The sequence below is a fragment of the Somniosus microcephalus genome, chromosome 7 (assembly GCF_052327205.1).
Source record: "Somniosus microcephalus isolate GS21.2 chromosome 7, FLI_Smic_1.0, whole genome shotgun sequence".
Classification (NCBI taxonomy): Eukaryota; Metazoa; Chordata; class Chondrichthyes; order Squaliformes; family Somniosidae; genus Somniosus; species Somniosus microcephalus.
In genome coordinates, this window is record NC_140993.1 from 52,930,683 (window position 1) to 52,954,519 (window position 23,837).

Genomic DNA, 23,837 nt, shown 5'->3' on the forward strand with positions numbered 1-23,837 from the left:
AGTTCTTTATCTGAATGCATGCAGCATTTGTAACAAAATAGACGAGTTGACGGTACAAATAACTACACATGGGTATGATCTGGTGGCCATTACGGAAACATGGCTGCAAGATGATCATGACTGAGAACTAAACATACAAGGGTATTTGACAATTAGGAAGGACAGACAGGAAGGAAAGGTTGCTATGTTAATCAAGGATGGAATCACTGCAATAGTCAGAAATGATATTGGGTCAAAGGATCAGGATAGTGAAACAGTTTGGGTGGAGATAAGGAATAATAAGGGGAAAAAGTCACTAGTGGGCGTAGTCTATAGGCCTCCTAACAGTTGCAACTCTGTTGGTTGGAGTATAAATCAGGAAATAGTTGGGGCTTGTAATAAGGGAACAGCTATAATCATGGGAGATTTTAACTTTCATATTGACTGGACTAATCAAATTGGGCATGGCAGCCTTGAGGAAGAGTTCATAGAGTGTATTAGGGATGGGTTCCTTGAGCAGTATGTAACTGAACAAGCCAGGGGGCAGGCAATCTTAGATCTGGTCCTGTGTAATGAGACAGGATTAATAAAAAATGTCCTAGTAAAGGATCCCCTTGGAATGAGTGACCATAATATGGTTGAATTCCAAATTCAGTTTGAGGGTCAGAGAGTTGGATCTCAAACCAGCGTACTGAGCTTAAATAAAGGAGACTATGAAGTTATGAGAGTAGAATTGACTAAAGTGGATTGGGAAAACAGATTAAAGTGTAAGACGGTACAAGAGCAGTGGTCTACATTCAAGGAGATATTTCACATCTTTCAAGATAAATATATTCCACTGAGGAAAAAGGGGAGTAAAAGAAAAGACAGCCATCCGTGGCTAAGTAAAGTAATAAAGGATAGTATCCGACTGAAAACAAGGGCATATAAAGTAGCCAAATCTAGTGGGAGGATAGAAGATTGGGAAGCATTTAAAAGCCAGCAAACAATAACTAAAAGATTAATTAAGAAAGGGAAGATAGATTATGAAAGTAAACTAGCAAAAAATATAAAAACAGATAGCAAGAGTTTCTACAGCTATATAAAAAGAAAAAGGGTGGCTAAAGTGAACGTTGGTCCCTTAGAGGATGAGACCGGGAAACTAATGGTGGGGAACATGGAGATGGCAAAGACGCTGAACAAATATTTTGTATCAGTCTTTACAGTAGAGGACACTAAAAATATCCCAACACTGGACAAACAGGGGGCAATGGGGGGGGGCGGGAGGAGCTAAACACGATTAAAATCACTAAGGAGATGGTACTCGGTAAAATAATGGGACTTAAGGTGGATAACTCCCCCGGACCTGATGGCCTACATCCTAGGGTCTTGAGAGAAGTGGCGGTAGGGATTGTGGATGCATTGGTAATTATTTTCCAAAACTCCCTGGACTCAGGAAAGGTCCCGGCAGATTGGAAAACTGCTAATGTAACACCCTTATTTAAGAAGGGAAGTAGACAAAAAGCTGGAAACTATAGACCAGTTAGCCTAACATCTGTGGTTGGCAAAATGTTGGAGTCCATTATTAAGGAAACAGTAACAGAGCATTTGGATAAACATAATTTAATAGGACAGAGTCAGCATGGTTTTATGAAGGGGAAGTCATGTTTGACAAATTTGCTCGAATTCTTTGAGGACCTAACATACAGGGTGGATAAAGGGGAACCAGTGGATGTAGTGTATTTGGACTTCCAAAAGGCATTTGACAAGGTTCCACACAAAAGATTACTGATCAAGATAAAAAATCACGGGATTGGGGGTAATATACTGGCATGGGTGGAAGATTGGCTATCTAACAGAAAACAGAGAGTTGGGATAAATGGTTCGTTCTCGGGCTGGCAATCAGTAACTAGTGGTGTTCTGCAGGGGTCAGTGCTGGGACCCCAACTCTTTACAATCTATATTAACGATTTGGAGGAAGGGACCGAGTGCAACATATCCAAGTTTGCCGACGATACAAAGATGGGAGGGAAAGCAGTGAGTGAGGAGGACATAAAAAACCTGCAAAAGGACATAGACAGGCTAAGTGAGTGGGCAGAGATTTGGCAGATGGAATATAATATTGGAAAGTGTGAGGTTATGCACTTTGGCAGAAAAAATCAAAGAGCAAGTTATTATCTAAATGGAGAGAAACTGCAAAGTGCTACAGTACAAAGGGATCTGGGGGTCCTGGTGCATGAAACACAAAAAGTTAGTATGCAGGTGCAGCAGGTGATCAGGAAGGCCAATGGAATCTTGGCTTTTATTGCAAGGGGGATGGAGTATAAAAACAGGGAAGTCTTGCTGCAGTTATACAGGGTATTGGTGAGGCCACACCTGGAATACTGCGTGCAGTTTTGGTTTCCATATTTAAGAAAAGATATACTTGCTCTCGAGGCAGTTCAGAGAAGGTTCACTCGGTTGATTCCGGAGATGAGGGGGTTGATGTATGAGGAAAGGTTGAGTAGGTTGGGCCTCTACTCATTGGAGTTCAGAAGAATGAGAGACGATCTTATCGAAACATATAAGATTGTGAGGAGGCTTGATCGGGTGGATGCGATGAGGATGTTTCCACTGATGGGTGAGACTAGAACTAGGGGGCATAATCTTAGAATAAGGGGCTGCCCTTTCAAAACTGAGATGAGGAGGAACTTCTTCACTCAGAGGGTAGTAAACCTATGGAATTTGCTACCCCAGAGAGTTGTGGAAGCTGCAACATTAAATAAGTTTAAAACGGAGATAGACAGTTTCCTAGCAGATAAGGGAATTAGGGGTTACGGGGAGAGGGCAGGGAAGTGGACGTGAGTCTAGATTCGGATCAGCCATGATCCTATTGAATGGCGGAGCAGGCCCGAGGGGCCGTATGGCCTACTCCTGCTCCTACTTCTTATGCTATGTTCTTATGTACCCTTCTGACTTAGAAGGCAAGTCTGCTACCAACTGAGCCACAGCTGACACTAGTAACAGTGTTTCACTTGTCCTCTATTGAACTGTGATTAGACAACCAACATTCCCCCATCCCAATTAATTTACTTAGCTGCTCCTCTTGGTTCAGTGGTTAGTCCTTTTGAAATGATACACCTGCTCTTGGTCCTCTGTACTTCTGAATTGCAGATTTTATTGAACTTTATGATTCTGTGATTGCCATCTTCCAAGGGAGTCTGGATTTTCATGTCCTGTATGTTATTTGAGTTAATTACCAAGTCAAAATGTTCACTGTCTGTTGTGGCTTTCCTGGTACACCGAGTCAGACTCCACTTGGGTATTGAGTTTATATTTGGTTGGTTGAATCAGTCCATTTAAAAAAAGGGCAAAATACTGCAGATGCTGGAAGTCTGAAATATAAACAGAAAATGCTGGAAATACTCAGGTCAGGCAACATTATAGATGTCTAACCAGAGTAGTTGTGTAATTTTCCACGTCCCACAAGATCAAATTCTTTAATCCCTCAAGTATCTAATCTATACAGCTATACCACTTTCTTTCACATCTAGCTATCCTGAACACACTATGCCCTTGTATGTTGTATTCATTCGCATCCTCTGGGGTCAGCTATGTTTCTGACCCTATTGTATTTTCCTACTGTTAAAATATCCTTCAGTTCAAGCACTTTATTCCTAATGCTTCTAGTATTCATCTATGTACATCTTATTGTTGATTGGCCTCCTTAATCAGGCTTCAGTGACTTCTATTTCACAGTTACTGTGTTCAAACATGCCTGTTTATAACTTCTATTCTTTGATCAGACTCATCCGTAACCCAGTTTCATCCCCTCCCTGTCTAATTTAAATGGTTCCCAATATTGTGCCAACGTGTTCCTGTTTTGTTTAGGTCCAGCCCGTCACTTCCGTATCAGTCCTTTTTGTCCTGATAATATTCCCAGCTATTTATGAAAGTGGTATCATTATCTCCACACCAGATTGCCAGCCACTTATTTACATCGTCATTAGGTGTTACATTCTCTCCCAGACCAGCCATCCTTCTGGAGAGTGCATAATTAATCAGTGCCAAATGAGAGAGTTTATGCTATATGTTTTCTACCCTTGGACTTGGATTGAGACTGGACAAACTCATTTCTCTTAATACTGCTCAGTAATGATACTTCTCTCATGTCATATTATTCTATATTGCATCTACTTCACAGAGATGAAAAAAGTAAGTCTCGTCAATCCGTTGCAATTTATAACTTTAGGACTTTTAACTAAAGTGAATTATTTTTATTATTGAATTTGGGCATCGCTGCCAAGGCTGGCATTTATTGCCCTTTCCCCAAGAAGGTGGTGGTGGTCCTTCTTCTCGAACACTGGTAGCAGTTTGATACAACTAAAGTGGCTTGCTGGACCACTTCACAGAGCAGTTTCATATTGATGTAGGACTGGAGTCACATATAGGCCAGACCGCATAAAGGCAGTAGGTTTTCTTCTTTAAAGGACATTAATGAACCAGTTGGATTTTCGCGACAATCCAACAGCTTCATCTGATACAAGACTTTTCTTTTAAAACCAAATTCAAATTCTCAAACTGCTTTGATGGGATTTGAACGCTGTGGTAAACCACTGTTTGTATTCCACTGTGTACATGCCTGTACATGTCTCGGCTGACTCCTCCCACGAGTCCAGGTATAAAGGTGACTGCTCCACAGTCCCTCTGTATTCTGGACCGGTCGACCACTCGAGGCACACCTTCATTCTCTTGTTAATAAAAGCCTGCTAATTACTCGCTTAATCTCAGACTTTTGAGTTATTGATAGCGCATCAATTTTATTAACAAGATTTTTATAATGGAGAAGATCCTCACACCAGCATGCCTGGACTTAGATCATCGGGAGGCGGACTCATCCACCAAGTTTACTCACTGGCTTAGGTGTTTTGAAAAATTTCTGATCGCCTCCGCTGAAACGGTCAAATCGGACGAGGACAAACTGGATGTCCTGACCTCCAAAGTGAACCACCGAGTGTACTCGGTCATCCAGGATGCGACCTCATACGCGGATGCTATCAAGCTCCTCAAGGACCAGTACACGCGCCCAGTGAACGAGGTGTACGCTAGGCACCTCCTGGGGAGTCGTAAACAACAACCTGGGGAATCGACCGAGGAATACCTTCAGGCACTGTCTGTGCTTGGCCGGGCCTGTGGTTGTAAGGATGTAAAGGCCGCCGTGTACACAGAGGAACTTATCCGGGACGCTTTTGTAGCGGGCCACAGGTCCAATTACACCCGACAGCGACTGTTGGAGCAGAGTGACCTCGATCTCAACAAGGCCTCTGAACTCGCACTATCATTGGACGCAGCCTACCGGGGCATGGACGCCTACTCCTCTGCACTGTGGACGCCGCGGGGAACGACAGCCTGGGACATGGTAGGACCGTCTCATAGCGCCGTGCCACCCCAGCCACATCCCAGCAACGGCCCAACTACCGCAGCAGTGTCCCAAGGCCAGACAGCAGTGCCCCAAGGCCAGAAATGCTACTTCTGTGGCCAGTCCAAACACCCCAGAGCGCGCTGCCCGGCGAAAAATGCGATCTGCTCGGGTTGCGGGAAGAAAGGACACTACGCCAGCGTCTGCAGGGCCAAAGCCACCCCGAACCCCAGCAGCACCGTGTGTGGGCCGTGCAGGCCACCATCTTGGGCCTCCCCAGCCATGTGCGAACCACCGGAACAGCAGCCATTTTGGACGCCTCCAGCCACATGGGGATCATGGACGCCGCCATCTTGGACGACAGCCGGGACACAGCAGGCCCCCAACACCGCCTCATCTGACACCCGCAGCGACACACCGACCCCTACGCTGGCCTCCGTTACGCTGGACCAAGCGAGACCGCACCAGCTGGCCCGGTCCACAATGGACATTAAGGTAAATGGTCACGAAACAATCTGCCTTTTTGACTCTGGGAGCACGGAGAGCTTCATCCACCCCGACACGGTGCGGCGTTGCTCTCTCCCAGTCCTGCCTGCGCACCAGCGGATTTCTATGGCCTCTGAGTCCCAGTCGGCGGACATTGGCGGCTACTGCGTGGTGACACTCGTAGTAGACGGGACTGTGTACGATAATTTTAAACTTCTGGTCCTGCCCCACCTCTGCGCTGCCGTTCTACTGGGGTTAGATTTTCAGTGCCACCTTAAAAGTGTTACGATGGCATACGGTGGACCCCTCCCCCCACTCACAGTCCGCAGCCAGCAGCTTCCAAATTGCCCGCCGCGCACCAGGTGCAACCTCTCCACACTCAGAGTCACCCCCCCCCACTGTTTGCTAACCTCACCCCCGACTGTAAGCCCATCGCCACAAAGAGCAGGCGATACAGTGCCGGGGACAGGGTTTTCATTAAAACCAAAGTGGAGCGGCTCCTGAAGGAGGGGATTATTGAGGGCAGCACCAGCCCCTGGTGAGCCCAGGTTGTGGTCGTTAAGACCGGCGAGAAGCAGCGCCTGGTCATCGACTACAGCCAGACAATAAATCGCTACACCCTGCTGGACGCTTACCCACTCCCCCGTATAGCTGATATGGTCAACCAGATCGCGCAGTACCGCGTCTTCTCGACCATTGACCTGAAATCAGCGTACCACCAGCTCCCTATCCGCCCTGAAGACCGCCAGTATACTGCCTTTGAGGCAAACGGCCGCCTCTATCACTTCCTTAGGGTTCCCTTTGGCGTCACCAACGGGGTCTCCGTCTTCCAAAGTGAGATGGACCGGATGGTCGATCAAAATGCGTTGCAGGCCACCTTCCCATATCTGGACAATGTGACCATCTGCGGCCATGACTTGCAGGACCATGACGCAAACCTCGAAAAATTCCTCTGCACCGCCAAACTTCTCAACCTGACGTATAACAAGGAGAAGTGCATATTCCGCACAACCCGCCTCGCCATCCTTGGCTGTGTTGTGGAACACGGAGTCATCGGTCCCGACCCCGACCGGATGCGTCCCCTTATGGAACTCCCACTGCCCCACTGCCTCAAGGCCCTGAAGAGGTGCCTAGGGTTTTTCTTTTATTACGCCCAGTGGGTCCCCTACTATGCGGACAAGGCCCGTCCGTTGATCAAGTCCACCTCTTTTCCCGTGACGGCAGAGGCCCGCTTAGCCTTCCACCGTATCAAGGAAGACATTGCCAAAGCCACCATGCACGCAGTGGACGAATCCATCCCCTTCCAGGTGGAAAGCGACGTGTCCGACTTTGCCCTGGCCGCTACCCTCAATCAGGCGGGGAGACCCGTGGCCTTCTTTTCACGAACCCTCCAGGGCCCGGAGACCAGACACTCCGCCGTTGAGAAGGAGGCCCAGGCTATTGTGGAGGCTGTGCGTCATTGGAGGCACTACCTGGCCGGAAAACGATTTACCCTGCTCACTGACCAGCGTTCAGTTGCGTTTATGTTTAACAACAAGCAGAGGGGCAAAATCAAAAACGACAAGATCTTGAGGTGGAGAATCGAACTTTCCACCTACAATTACGAGATCTTGTACCGGCCCGGGAAGCTCAATGAACCCCCGGATGCTCTATCGCGTGGCACCTGCGCCAGCGCGCAGATCGATAGACTGCGGGCCCTCCACAATGACCTCTGCCACCCGGGGGTCACCAGGTTCTTCCACTTCATCAAGGCCCGCAACCTGCCTTACTCCATTGAGGAGGTCAGGACCATGACCAGGAACTGCCAAGTTTGCGCTGAGTGCAAACCGCACTTTTATAGACCAGACAGGGCTCACCTGATAAAAGCCACTCGCCCCTTCGAGCGCCTGAGCGTTGATTTTAAAGGGCCTCTCCCCTCCTCCGACCGCAATGTGTACTTCCTCAACATTATTGATGAGTACTCCCATTTCCCGTTCGCCATCCCCTGCCCGGACATGACCAGTGCCACGGTCATTAAATGTCTGAACGACCTCTTCACCCTGTTCGGTTTCCCCAGCTATATCCATAGCGACCGGGGCTCATCGTTTATGAGCAACGAACTCCGTCAGTACCTGCTCGCTAGGGGTATTGCCACAAGCAGGACCACCAGTTACAACCCCCGGGGGAACGGACAGGTGGAAAGAGAGACTGCGACAGTTTGGAAGGCCGCCCTGCTAGCCTTAAAGTCTAGGGGCCATCCGACCTCCCGCTGGCAGGATGTGCTCCCCGATGCGCTCCACTCTATTCGGTCACTGCTCTGCACTGCCACTAATGCCACCCCTCATGAGAAAATGTTTGTCTTCCCAAGGAAGTCCACATTGGGGACATCACTACCACCATGGCTGACGTCCCCAGGGCCGGTCCTACTGAGAAGACATGTGAGGACCCATAAAACGGACCCTCTGGTCAAAAGGGTCGACCTCCTCCACGCCAACCCCCAGTATGCTTACATTGCGTACCCGGACGGGCGGGAGGACACTGTCTCCATACGAGACCTCGCACCCTCGGGGGCCGCAGTAACCCACTACCCACTACCACCCCCCCCACGACCCGATATCCAGCCCCAGCAGATGGCGGGCCTGGGCCCTGCGACCCGCTCGACACCTACGAGGACTACACACCAGTGCCCCAGCCTACGCAGGACTCGACGCCGGAATTCACTACCCCTGCCGTCGCCACATCGATCACAGCGGCAGACAAGACCTCCGGAGAGACTCCAATACACTAACTTTTAATACACTTCACCCCGCCGGACTCATTTTTAAACAAGGGATGAATGTGGTAAACCACTGTTTGTATTCCACTGTGTACATGCCTGTACATGTCTCGGCTGACTCCTCCCATGAGTCCAGGTATAAAGGTGACTGCGCCACAGTCCCTCTGTATTCTGGACCGGTCGACCACTTGAGGCACACCTTCATTCTCTTGTTAATAAAAGCCTGTTAATTACTCGCTTAATCTCAGTCTTTTGAGTTATTGATAGCGCATCAAACGCACACCACCATAACCACTGCACTACCGTAACCCTTCCTAGTTCAGGCACACGGAGACCAATGGTATTGACCCACTCCCTTCCCCTTCATTGACCAAGTTGGGAATCAGGTAAATCAGCACAAACCAGCAATGGAGCCTGGGGATTTCCTGGCCTGTCTGCCCCAACACAGTCTATTTATAGCCATCAGGGTTCCTCTAATGTGAATAATACTTGCTTTAAGAAAAATGTTCAGATGTCTGGATCTCATAACTAATGTTTTTGGTCATTTCAATTAGGACACACAGTCCTTTTACACACCATGTGATACCATTAAAACTGATTATAGATATCAATATAAGAATGTTATATTTAAATATAATCACACCTCATTTCATGGAGGTGAGCATTTTCCATGGATCAACAAGCAGTCTTAAATTGAACACCATCAGTTCTTGCCAATTCAGGAGATAAAAGACACAAATACTGGAACTTTTAAATATAATCAGCAAAAATCTGAATATGCACATCAGGTCAATCAGCATCTAAAAGAAAGCGAAAAAAAATGATGGGCCAGAATTAGCTGGTAAAATAGTGGCAAGTTTAATACGCACGCTGTTATTAATGTTTAAATCGTCCAGCAATTTGTGGTGAGGAAGAGATTGTCCGTGAGTTGTGAATTGCCACAAATTGCTGGACGGATTACGCCGTTCCGTCGTTAGCCTCGCGAAAACGGCAGCTTGCCGTCAACCTCCCAATGAGTTTCAAGAAATTGCTGGATTTACACATTACCAACTAAACTCACTGCAGAAAGCTAAAGCTGGTACTTAACAGCGTAAGTACCCTTTTAATGATGATATTTATGTTCCTACAATGCCGCGCTATCTCGGAACCCCGAAAAGGGAACAATTGAAACTGTGGAGTCTCATTCCTGCAGTAAATCGTTCTTAGAGATTTAAATAAAATGTAAATTTTAAGAGAGAAAAATTCGGTTGCTTTGGGGCGCAAAGCAACTCGCATCTGGGCGCAGCATCGCCAACGCCTCCCACGAAATTCAGTGGGAGGTTAGCTTTGGCACTAACCATTAGCACCCCGTGGAGCTGCGCCTCCAGCAATGATGACATTGCTGTGCGCAGCGCCCCGGCCGCGACTTTTGGTAGCGCCCCGACTTACCGCCGGATGCTATGTCCGACGGGGTCAGGGGGGCCTGCCTGCAGCCGGGGCGGTGCTATGTAAAGGCGAGGTGCTGGGTGGCCATTTTTGTTGCTAGCCACCTGCCTCCGCTCCCGTCCCCGGCCTCCTTACCTGCCCCCCCACGGAGTGCCAGCTGCGCTCCATGAGCCCGGCACTTCTCGAGTGGTGAGCTCTTTTGCCGGCTCTCCCGATCCCTGGGGGCCCAGCTGGGCCCCGGGTCGCACTGTGCAAGGCCCCTCCCCTTTAAGAAGGGAAGGCCTGCAATACCATGATGCTGCAGCACATAGCGCCGCGATATTCCCTTGCTGTGCCCCAAGAGGGAGATGGGGCGCTTCCAGTAGCGCCCTGCTTCCTTCTTGGGGCGCTACCACTCAATTTCGGTTGCAGAGGCGCTAAGTTTTCCGGGGCGCTAAAAGTAGCACCCCGGTGAAGTTAGCGGCCCAAAGGGGGCGCGACTGAATTTTTCCCCCTAAATATTTTATTTTTTTCTTACTTTTCCTCTCTCTTAATCCAATCTTTCTTCTTCTGTACCTGTTTTGACCCTAATTCACTTTTGTTCCACTATTTACTACTCAACCCTTGAATCTCATTGGTTAAGGAGATAGACTGTCGGCCCGATCAATCGCCAAGGTCCCAGAGGCCGTGCTGGCCATCATCAGCTCACACTTCCAGCAATTTGCAGAGCAAAACATTTTCGAGCTGAAGGGTGAGGGGGAAAGTCCATTGGGGCACGCCGCAAGATGCCCCGCTCTAGTTTATTCTGGGCTGATATTTCTGATGGGATTCATCATCAGAACTGTTCTGTTGAAAAATCCAACCCAAAACCTTAACCTTTCAGTTGGTGATTGAACTGCTTTTTATTTAGGATTTTATTTATTTATGACTGAGATGAGGAGAAATGTCTTCACTGAAAGTGTTATGAATCATTGTAATTCTCTTTGTAGACTACAAAATGCTACAGTTCAGAGGGACCTGGGGGTCCTTGTGCATGAAACACAAAAAGTTAGCATGCAGGTACAGCAAGTAATCAAAAAGACAAATGGAATGTTGGCCTTTATTTCAAAGGGGTTGGAGTATAAAAGCAGGGAAGTCCTGCTACAACTGTACAGGGTATTGTTGAGACCACACCTTGAGTACTGCGTACAGTTTTGGTCTCCTTATTTAAGGAAGGATATACTTGCATTGGAGGCAGTTCAGAGACGATTCACTAGGTTAATTCCAGAGATGAGGGGGTTGACTTATGAGGAAAGGTTGAGCAGGCTGGGCCTATACTCATTGGAATTTAGAAGAATGAGAGGTGATCTTATTGAAACATAAGATACTGAGGGGGCACGACAAGGTAGATGCAGAGAGGATGTTTCCCCTTGTGGGGAGATCTAGAACGTGGGGCACAGTTTTAGAATAAAGGGTCATCCTTTTAGAACTGAGATGAGGAGGAATTTCTTCTGAGGGTCATAAATCTGTGGAGTTCTCTGCCCCAGAGAGCTGTGGAGGCTGGGTCATTAAATACATTTAAGGTGGAGATAGACAAATTTTTGCAAGATAAGGGAGTGAAGGGGTATGGGGAGCGGGCGGGGAAGTGGCTTTGAGCCCAAGATCAGCCATGATCTTATTGAATGGCGGAGCAGGCTCGAAGGGGAAAATGGCCTACTCCTACTCCTATTTCTTATGTTCAGCTCTTTGATCAATTATAATATGAACCAGATGTAAACTTAGTAGTGAATGAACTGCACAAGAATGTGCTGTCGGATTTCAGTTCCCACAATATCATGAAAATTGTGAATTTGGTGAGTGATCACCTGGTTAACTTTAGATGTTTTATCCCCATGATGTGTGCAATGTGAAACAGGTACATCAAGTTTCATACTGAGTTTAAATAGATTTTGCATCAGCTTGAAGTATCCTAGAAAATCATGTTAACACTAATCTTTTAAGTATTTTTAATGGGAAAACCAGTTGGAAGGTAAGACCCGCAGTGCAGAACATGGTCAAGTTTTAAAAGAGTAAAGAATAGGTAAATCAAGAAGTAGTAGTATAATGTGATTGTAGGAAGAAGTAAAACCTGACAGAGGTAAAGTGTTTCACAGTACGAAGTCCTGATATTATATGCTAGTTCACTGCAAAGGTTCTGAGTTTAAACTTGGAGATGATGCACTGGATCCAGATTTTTTTTAAAAAGCAATGAGGTTGTACAGAGGAGAATGAGCACATTGGACAGAGTATTTGGAGTTTAAGAAACTATAAAGGAAATTTGAGAGAAGCAATGATGATAAAAATATCAATAAATTAAAACAAGGGTGTAACTGAAAGGTTAGAGGTGCAATGTGAGGATCATCTATCAGATCACAACTTCCAAAAAAATATATTCCACTGAGAAGAAAAGGGTGTAAAAGAAAAGACAGCCATCCGTGGCTAAGTAAAGAAATTAAGGATAGTATTCAACTAAAAACAAGGGCATATAAGGTAGCCAAATCTAGTGGGAGGATAGAGGATTGGGAAAACTTTAAAAGACAGCAAAAAATAACAAAAAGATTGATTAAGAAAGGGAAGATAGATTATGAAAGTAAATTAGCAAAAAATATAAAAACAGATAGTAAGAGTTTTTATAGTTATATAAAAAGAAAAAGGGTGGCTAAAGTAAATGTTGGTCCCTTAAAGGATGAGACCGGGAAATTAATGGTGGGAAATATGGAGATGGCAAAAACACTGAATGAATATTTTACATCAGTCTTTACAGTAGAGGACACTAAGAATATCCCAACACTGGACAAACAGGGGGCTAAAGGGGGGGAGGAGCTAAACACGATCAAAATCACTAAGGAAGTGGTACTCGGTAAAATAATGGGACTCAAGGCGGATAAATCACCTGGACCTGATGGCTTACATCCTAGGGTCTTGAGGGAAGTGGCGGTAGGGATTGTGGATGCATTGGTAATAATTTTCCAAAACTCCCTGGACTCGGCAAAGATCCCGGCAGACTGGAAAACTGCTAATGTAACACCCTTATTTAAAAAGGGCAGTAGGCAGAAGGCTGGAAACTATAGACCGGTTAGCCTAACATCTGTGGTAGGTAAAATTTTGGAGTCCATTATTAAGGAGACAGTAACAGGACATTTGGATAATCATAATTTAATAGGACAAAGTCAGCATGGTTTTATGAAGGGGAAGTCATGTTTGACAAATTTGCTGGAGTTCTTTGAGGAAGTAACATATAGGGTGGATAAAGGGGAACCAGTGGACGTAGTGTATTTAGACTTCCAAAAGGCATTTGACAAGGTGCCACACAAAAGATTATTGCTTAAGATAAAAAATCACGGGATTGGGGGTAATATTCTGGCATGGATAGAGGATTGGCTATCTAACAGAAGGCAGAGAGTTGGGATAAATGGTTCATTCTCAGACTGGCAATCAGTAACTAGTGGTGTTCCGCAGGGGTCAGTGCTGGGTCCCCAACTCTTTACAATCTATATTAACGATTTGGAGGAGGGGATCGAGTGTAACATATCAAAGTTTGCAGATGATACTAAGATGGGAGGGAAAGTAGTGAGTGAGGAGGACATAAAAAACCTGCAAGGGGACATCGACAGGCTAAGTAAGTGGGCAGAGATTTGGCAGATGGAATACAATACTGGAAAGTGTGAGGTTATGCACTTTGGCAGGAAAAATCGTAGAGCAAGTTATTATCTTAATGGCAAGAAACTGTAAAGTACTGAAGTACAAAGGGATCTGGGGGTCCTGGTGCACAAAACTCAAAAGGTTAGTATGCAGGTGCAGCAAGTGATTAAGAAGGCCAATGGAATGTTGGCTTTCATTGCTAGGGGGATAGAATATAAAAATAGGGAGGTATTGCTTCAGTTGTACAAGGTATTGGTGAGACCGCACCTGGAATACTGCGTACAGTTTTGGTGTCCATACTTAAGAAAGGACATACTTGCTCTCGAGTCAGTACAAAGAAGGTTCACTCGGTTAATCCTGGGGATGAGGGGATGGACATATGAGGAGAGGTTGAGTAGATTGGGACTCTACTCATTGGAGTTCAGAAGAATGAGAGGCGATCTTATTGAAACATATAAGATTGTGAAGGGGTTGGATCGGGTGGATGCGGGGAAGATGTTCCCGATGATGGGTGAAACTAGAACTAGGGGGCATAGTCTTAGAATAAGGGGCTGCTCTTTCAAAACTGAGATGAGGAGGAACTTCTTCACTCAGAGGGTGGTAGGTCCATGGAATATGCTGCCCCAAAAAGCTGTAGAAGCTACATCATTACATAAATTTAAAACAGAAATAGACAGTTTCCTAGAAGTAAAGGGAATTAAAGGTTACGGGGAGCGGGCAGGAATTTGGACATGAGTCTAGGTTCGGATCGGTCATGGCCCTGTGGGTAGCGGAGCGGGCCCAGGGGCCGTGTAGCCTGATCCTGCTCCTATTTCGTGTGTCTAATTCTGTTAGATTCAGGAGATGGTTCTGTGATAGTGGATTGGCGGTTAGCATCAGATCAGCCATGATCTTATTGAATGGCGGAGCAGGCTCGAGGGGCCGATTGGCCTACTCCTGCTCCTATTTCTTATGTTCTTATTTCTTCATAAAAGAGGTGCTAAAAGAACTTTTTCCATTATGGGAGTAGTATTCAGATTCTGCACAGGCTTGGGATTTATAGAGTGAAGAGCTGTTGCCAGGACATATTTGGCACTAAATAGTAAACAGTTCTTCAAGGCATCGTTAGTGAGAATTCCATTTGAGGATAGAGAAGATCACAGATCACCTTAAATATCCTACCTTTATTTTAATCCTTGAACTGAACATCCCAACAATTATGGAAGTAGAATTAAAAGCCCTCTTTTACAGCATTTCACAAACTGTGAATACTGCAAAGTAACTTGCATTTTAAAATATATTGAACAAGTGTTCAGATAGAGCTTCATGAAGGAAAATTCCTCACAGATTCATTAGCTAGCCAAGAGAATGAGACACCAAAACCAGAAACAATGGCCGCGTATTTAATCGCGCTGAGGGGGTGGGTTTGGAGGCGGACTGCTGTCAAAATCGCAAAAGTTGACAGATGGGTAGGAAATCCGGTCAACCCGCCTCCACGCGAGTCTCCCAGGTGTCAGCTCTGTCAGCGCAGAACTGACCCGACACCACGTGGAAGGGGAGACAATTCTGGTAGTTAAATGGCTTGTTAGGAGCCAATTTAAAAGTCTTTTGAGGCTTGCTTGTAATTTTACCTTATCCCCCACTGGTTACCCGCTGTTCGGGGATCATGCCAGCTCAACCTGGTGTGTTGTGAGTCTGGTCTGATGTTTGTGAAAAGATGACAGCTGCAAAATTGGTGTCAAGGATGCCATGTTGCAGATGGTGAGTTTCAGAGCAAAAAAAATGTTGGTTACTACATTTTTAACACATATAGGGCCAGAAATTCGTGGCCAAAGGCGTGAGTACGGTCGGGGTACTCACGCATCTGGCCGTTGGAAATGCCGGCGTTCAGCATGCACAGCGCATGCGGGGAACGCCGGCATTTCCAGACCCGAGGTCTAGGCACAGCACGTGCGACTGCACAGGCAGCGCTTGCGCAGTGAACTTTGTAGATTTCATTCATGGATTCAGTGAGGGTAAGTCCTTACAAGTTACACTTGAAAAAAGCAGGTGTAAAGTTGTTCCAAGGCTGCGGAGGAAGATATATTTTATCGTGGAGCTTCTGAAATGCAATATTTTTGTTTGGGAAAGGGAGGGAAGTTATTTTAAGAAATTTTAAGTAAGTTTTAAAGTTTAAATTTTTTTTTTTAAACGGGTTTTCAGAACGGCAGGTAGAAGGAGCAATTGTGGCTGTGTGAATGGAATGTGAGAATGAGTTATGTATGTATGTCCACATATATTCCTTTACGTATATGTATGTATGTTTTATATTCCTTTACTAATGTGTATGAACGTATGTTTTTAATTATGATTTTCCAATAAGTTACTTTCTCTGAAAGTCATAATTAAATAATATTCATACACATAAGTAAAGGAATATATACATAACACGCAAAGGAATAGAAACAGACATACATACTTTCAGAAGCTCCACGATAAAAAAATATCTTCCTCCGCAGCCTCTGGAGCAACTGTACCCATGCTTTTTTCATGTGTAAGTTGTAATGACTTGACCTCACTGAAAGCATGAATGAAAGCGGCGAATTATACTGCGCACGCGCTGCCTGTGCAGTCGCACGCGTTCTGCCTCTGAACCCCTTCGTTCAGAGGACAGGAAATGCCGGTTTTCCCCACATGCACTGTGCATGCTGAAAACCAGCATTTCCTCCGGCCAGACGCGTAAGTACCCCGACCGTACTCGCGCATTTGGAAGGGAATTACTGGTCCAACATTTCACGTCAATAAAATGAAAAATTTAACAATTGCACGATTTGCCCCCTCGCATCTGCGACTGAGGGTCCAAGGAGGTGCATTGCGCAAGAGGTCATCGTCGTACGTATCCTCACACTGTTCCCTTTCGGGAACTGTATGAAGTGGTGGAAGGATTTATGGCCGTGATTAACGCTCATTCCGTGACCGTAACCATCTTTGAACCAGCCATTAGGGTGGTTAGTCCTATGGCGTGAGGGTTTTACGGGCTCCCACAACCCATCTGAGGGGGGGGGGGCCACCCACACCCACGGACGCAAGTATCCCGCTGGATGTCCACCCAGAATTTATAGTTGGAGCTCCGACTCCACTTGCCGGGACTGTCTGGAGTGGGGTTCGAAACCCTACTCCTTCTGGCCCAGCGGCGGGGATGCTTACTGCTACGCAAAAGGCCCACTCCGCACAAAAGGTGACACCCATACGTTTCCTGCGCCTTTTCCCTCCCCGTGACTGGAGCCCTATGCTGCCACTTGAAAGACCAAGCTATCATCTGCCCTTTTTGCGGCGCCTTTGACTTCTCATTACCAATGATGAGCAGGCGCTGCGCCTCCACCTCCTTGAGGAGATTGCGGAGGTCATCATCAGTTCAATTGTGAGTTCTTTTAATGCCGTGAAGTGTGCTCATTCCAGCCATTTCACGTTGCTAATCGGATTGGGCCTTTGGCATAGCGGTAGGATCCCCGCCGCTGGGCCAGATCAGGGTAGGGTTTCGAACCCCGCTCCAGACAGTCCCGGCAAGTGGAGTCGGAGCTCGGGCTCTAAATTCTGGGTTGACATCCAGTGGGATATTTGCGTCCGTGGGTGTGGGTGGCCCCCCCTCCTTGTATAGCTTGTGGGAGCCCGTAAAACCCTCCCGCCATAGGACTAACCGCCCTAATGGCTGGTTCAAAGATGGTTACGGTCACGGAATGAGCGTTAATCATGGCCATAAATCCTTCCACCACTTCATACAGTTCCCCAAAGGGAACAGTGTGAAGACACGTATGACGACGACATTGCTAAATAAATAAATGGAATTTAAAAAATTCTTTTAGGGCTTTTAAAAGTCTTTAAATTGCTTTAATCTGTTTAAAACTACTTCAGATTCTTCAAAATAATGTAAACATTTTTAAAAGTTTATAAAAGTTACCAAAATCTTCAAAAAACTTCCAAAAACCTATTTAAACTGCTGCTTTGCATGTAAAAATGCTTAGCAGCTTGACAGAAACATTGGGGGCGTGTCCTGCTACAATGAGACCTTAAGGGGCGTGTCTCACTTGCACTGAACGCTCCAGGCTTCGCGCTGGCTGCACTCCTGGGTGGCGTGACGTCATACGCTGCCCGGGATTCTTCTGTTTGAAACACCAATTCCAGGCGTCCCTGGAGCTGATCGGCAGGAGCGCAGGGTAAGTGTATATACGGGGCTTGCACGCGCGGCAAGCCCCGTTCACGAATTTCTGGCCCATTCAGATTTCTTTAGCTTACAAGTTATTAAATCCAACTGTATGTCCAGTGCCACCTCATTGGGAGAACCTCTCTCACCGGTGACAGATCGCTTCTGTTATCTCACCTGCAGCTACCATCTACTCCAGCAACATCGGAGCCAATGAAACAATCAGACCTTGGTCCTCCAAATCTTTCCACAATCAGCCCCAACACCAACATCACTACCATCACCTAATGCTGCACTGGATCAGGGCATCAGCCTCTGACAAAATTGCTGGCCAGGAGGCCAGCGATGGCATCACCATGGCCAGACTTTCTTCACTTGATGCTGTAACCCTGGCTGCCACATGATGCACCAGGTTGACACCATCCCACACCATCATCATGAAGCCTCCCTTTAATGTCCAAGCCACTCCATGCACACACACTATAGCGTTGGGGGGGGGGGGGTGGTGGTGGTGGGGGAAGAGTTATGACTGAACAATCACTGGAACTTAGTAAGACATTTCTCAAGGTGTGCTCAGATCTGTCCAATAAGGGACACTTTTTGAAAAAGAGATTTCACTGTATGACAACACATTACCAGAAACTTCACATGGACATTGGCTAAACCTCTCAAGTGCCCACCCTTGTGTGTTGTTAGTTGGTATGCTTGCAGTAGAATGAGGGTGAGTGTGAGGGGGGGGGTGGTGCTCGTGAGATGGGGAAGTGATAAAGTAGATAGAGAGGGTTGGGTGGAGGTGCAAGGCAAGTTGGTGCCCCGGGGAGGTCTCTTCCGCCCTTGGAAGGGAAGAGAACTTCCCTGGGTACTGTGACTCCCTCCGTAAGCTTATGGAGGGAGTCATTGGAGAGCCTGGGTGCAAGAGTTCACCTTTGTGCAGTGATTGTCAGTGTATTAAGCACCTCAATGCTGTCAAACACTGACAGATCAACTGTCAAAATAAAACTGTGCATAGTCCCTTTAAGGAAACCGGCAGATGACCCGTCATGATATGACGTTTTCAGACCCGCTTCCTGTTAATTGGCCTGTAAGCCCGCAGGGTGGGTTTAACAAGGCCAATCAAGGGAAAATCATGTCTGCAGAGCGGAGGCAGCTGGGGGTGGGACCCGGAAACCAGCTGACCCGCCCCCATCCCGCCTCCTCCATTAAATTCCAGCCAATGTATTCTCTGATGCATTGCTGGTCATCTTCCAAAATTCTATAGACTCTGGAACAGTTCCCATGGATTGGAGGGTAGCTAATGTAACCCCACTATTTAAAAAAGGTGGTAGAGAGGAAACAGGGAATTATAGACTGGTAAGCCTGACAGCAGTAGTGGGGAAAATGCTAGAGTCCATTATAAAAGATGTAATAGCAGAGCACTTGGAAAACAGTGACAGGATACGACAAAGTCAACATGGATTTACAAAAGATAAATCATGCTTGACTAATCCACTGGAATTTTTTGAGGATGTAACTGGTAGGATAAGGGAGAACCTGTGGATGTGGTGTATTTGGACTTTCAGAAGGCTTTCGATAAGGTCCCGCATAAGAGATTAGCGTGCAAAGTTAAAGCACATGGGATTGAGTGTAAGGTACTGACTTGGATAGAGAACTGGTTGGCAGACAGGAAGCAAAGAGTTGGAATAAACGGGTCTTTTTCCGAGTGGCAGGCAGTGACTAGTGGGGTACCACAGGGATCGGTGCTAGGACCCCAGCTATTCACAATATATATTAATGATCTAGATGAGGGAACTAGATGTAATATCGCCAAGTTTGCAGATGACACAAAGCTGGGTGGGTGTGTGTGCTGTGAGGAGGATGCAGAGAAACTCCAGTATGATTTGGACAGGTTGGATGATTGGGCAGATGCAGTACAATGTGGATAAATGTGAGGTTATCCACTTTGGTGGCAAAAACAGGAAGGCAGATTATTATCTGAATGGCAGTAGATTGGGAAAAGGTGAAGTGCAACGAGACCTGGGTGTCCTTGTGCATCAGTCGCTGAAGGTAAGCATGCAGGTGCAGCAGGCGCTTAAGAAGGCAAATGGTATGTTGGCCTTCATAGTGAGAGGATTCGAGTACAGGAGCAAGGATGTCTTGCTGCAGTTGTGCAGGGCCTTGGTGAGACCACACCTTGAGTATTGTGTGCAGTTTTGGTCACCTTATCTGAGGAAGGATGTTCTTGCCATGGAGGGAGTGCAGCAAAGATTCACCAGACTGATGCCTGGGATGGCAGGAATGACGTATGAAGAGAGATTGGGTCAATTAGGATTATATTTGAAGAATGAGAGGGAATCTCATTGAAACTTATAAAATTCTAACAGGACTAACAGATTAGATGCAGGAAGGATGTTCCTGATGGCAGGGGAGTCCAGAACTAGGGGTCACAGTCTAAGGACAAGGGGTAAGCCATTTAGGACTGAGATGAGAAGGAATTTCTTCACCCAGAGAATGGTGAACCTGTGGAATTCTCTACCACAGAAGGCAGTTGAGGCCAATTCATTAAATATATTCAAGGTGTTAGATATATTTCTTAAGGTTAAAGGGATCAAGGGATATGGGGAGAAAGCAGTGACTGGGTACTGAATTTGGATGATCAGCCATGATCTCATTAAATGGCGGAGCAGGCTCGAGGGGCCGAATGGCCTACTCCTGCTCCTATCTTCTATGAAGATCATTATTCATGATCCTGTTATTAATTGAATGATGGTTAGACATTTTGCATAGCTGATGCCTCAATTATAAAATAAAATTTTAAAAATGGACGTAGCCTACTACAGAAAAAATAAAATGGTGGCCTAGTGGTTTTGACCACTGGTAAAATATGAATCTAGGACATCACTGGATATTATAAATGGTTGGGTATCTGTAATCTGCTTTGAACACATGGCTAGGAACTGAGCTAAGTTGGTTGCTAAAGTACTGGTTAGGCACAGGCTGGATATGCCGGCTATGAGTCCTGGTGGTCAACCAGCTAGTGACTGGCATGCTCTGCCACCTCTTGCCAGATTCAGAATTGTTCTGGATATTCAGCAAGTGCTCAGTCTCTACTTGGGTCCTGAGCCTCATAAGGAGGGCAGTCTGTGTATTCACATCCAGCTGGTAACTTTCCAATTAGATGTTAATCCTTCTTAGACAATTCCCTGAAGTGAATTAGAAGGTAATTGTTTCTCTATATATTGGCAGCTGCTTGTAAATTCTTGGTTCCTCCCAAGGTCAGAAAAAAACCCAGCGGGAAATGGCTTGCTTGTTTTCCACCTGGAAGAAATGCATAGTGGACTCAAAACTATTAATATTTGGCTTTGTTTTGAGCTCAGGACGACAAAGGAATGCAGGGAAGCTGTAGTAATGTACCTTTGAATTAGTTTCCTTTCAGCAAATTTGCAACATTAATACTGTTGCAATTTCCCCTTATCCACTTTTCATCTAGGCATAAACATAATTTATCCCCTAGCAACGAAAGTCCCAATCCAATTCCATCCTCAATTAAAGAGATCTCACCAACCGTTAAATTTACTTAATTACAGTGTTCACCAAATCTCATACTTAATCACTACATACCAATATAATTATTATTTTCCGAACAACAGTTGCTCATCATAGGAGAAAAAGGACAGCTATTTCACTTGTATGTAGCACAATACGTCTATTTATTCAGTGTGCGGGGGCAGTTAGTATCTGACAATATGATGTCCATGCTAAAGTATTCATAGATAAGAAACAACACACAAGCTGGAAATCTGAATTAATAACGACTAAAAAAAATTAATGCTGCAGATACTGGACCAGCAAGCATTATCGGATATGAATTGATTTTTACATTGCAACTTGGCATTAGTTACTATTGGTATGAGATATACTTGTGTCTTTGGGGGGGGGGGGGGTGGAAATGGGCAATAGTGGTCAGGTACAACATAATACAAGGCAGGCAGCCTGTGTTTGTGAGAAGTGGAGTGTGAACGGACATCCATCCAATCTGAACCTCGTCCCGTTCTCCTGGGACATTAATTACGTATTCAGAACAGGCTCCCAGCGCTAATGGCGTTTCATTGGGAGTTCGCCCATCACTGAGAGGAAAATCAAGTGCTGCTGTAGTGTTTCATTTGATGTAGCTGCATTAAGGGGCAGATGAACAACTGGGCAAAACTGAGTCCCCTGTCGTGCTACAAAAAAATCAAGATGTATAGGGGCTGGAAGAAAAGTCTGGACAAAAATTACTTGTTAGAAGTCTTGAGCTTATATGTTATACTTGGCTCCTGTCCCCAAAAGACTGAACATCTATTCAATACTAGCACCCCCCTCCCCACCCCAAGAAAGATCTTGGGCAGAAATGGGAATAAATGGCTTGGAGACCCAAGTTCTGATCACTCACATCATTTATATTCAGCAAGGTGAACTATGGGCAAGTGGCAAGATTGATCCAAAAGAGAGTGCAGTCAAATTCTGGTGGCCTTTATCATAGGCAAGGATTCAGAGAGGCGCTTCCAAGCCTCATTTTCCTCTATTATGTGACCTGATACCACATGAAAACAGGCAGTATTCAGAAGGAAAATCCAGGCCAAGCTAAGTTTAACCATGTATAGATAGAAGTTAGACAGATGCTCTACTTTGCTCCAATTTAAAAAAATCCTCTTCATGATTTGAGTTTCTGTAAGATTCTAGACCATGAACTTTGCAAGTCAATGCTTGGAAATAGAGATGGGTTTGATTTCTTCATTTGTTGAGTTCCCTATCTCTGCAGTGTTGCATGGAGATGGTGATTGGAGACCAGGCATTTTTTGAGCCAGAGAGTGAAAATTAGAATTGGTATCAAATATGCTCTTATGCACTAAGCACAGCACTGATAAAGCCTGTTTCCCCATCAACTGTAGTTGGCAAGTGGCTTGTTTGTGAAGCTGGGCTAAGGTGAAGTTTTCTGAACCAAACTTTAGGAAATAATCAATGGGTTTCACTTCTCAATTGTTAGCTGCCATTGACTCACATGATTAATAGTCTGCAGCGTACTATTACTGTAGTGCTGGCTAATGCCACGCAAAGCAATTCCAGACTACACATACATCATTAAAGGGCATGCACTACCATCAGTCAGATGTTGAAACATGAGAGGTTCAACAAAATATTGAAACAGAAGGTCATCTTCATTCAGCTTCGAAAACTATAAAGACCAGGAATCAGATTTTTGCAGCCTCTCAATTAATGCCACAATTACCACAGCATTTATGCCAATATATGCTGTATAAATGCTAAGGAGCCACAAATGGTCCACAGTACATGAGCTCATCTCCCTTGCTCCTTTTAAGCACTAAGTACACTGTCCTGTACACATTTTCTCTTGCATGCGTCTGAATTGAGATCCAATTCATTAACTCATTCTTTCCCAAGGACAGCTTGCAACTATATAGTGCCTTTAACACATCAAAGCATCTGGCATACTTCACAAAATGGCGGAGAAAAAAACACCATGAAGGGAATGAGAAGAATTAAGGGTGGTGACCAAAGGTGTGGTTGAGGAGGTAGGATTTGAGAGGCTCTTGAAGAGCAGACATGCAACCAAGAAGAGGGGTTTAGGGTACAGGCTATGATGGCTCTGACACCTATGGTGAGGGAAGGCTAAGATGCAAAGTGGTCTAGAGAAGAGCACAAACTACAAGCTGAAACAAAAGAGATTGCAGGGGTAGGGTGGAGTGACATCAAGAGTATTTATAAATAATGGATTGGGTGATGGGGAGCTAGGGCAATTCAGCTAGGACAGGGGGCAAAATAGTGAGCAGGACCCAGTAAGAATAAAAGTTGCAAGTAGCAGAGTTGTGGATGAGTAGAGTTCATAAGACTGGCAGGAAGAACATTGTAGAAGCTGGGCCTGAAAGTGAGAAGTGTGGTTGGGATGGAGGTGGAAATAAATGATCTTGGTGATAGACTGGGTATTCACGTAATGGAATGGAACTTCTCAACTTAACTCAGTTGGAAAAGGGATTGGCAGA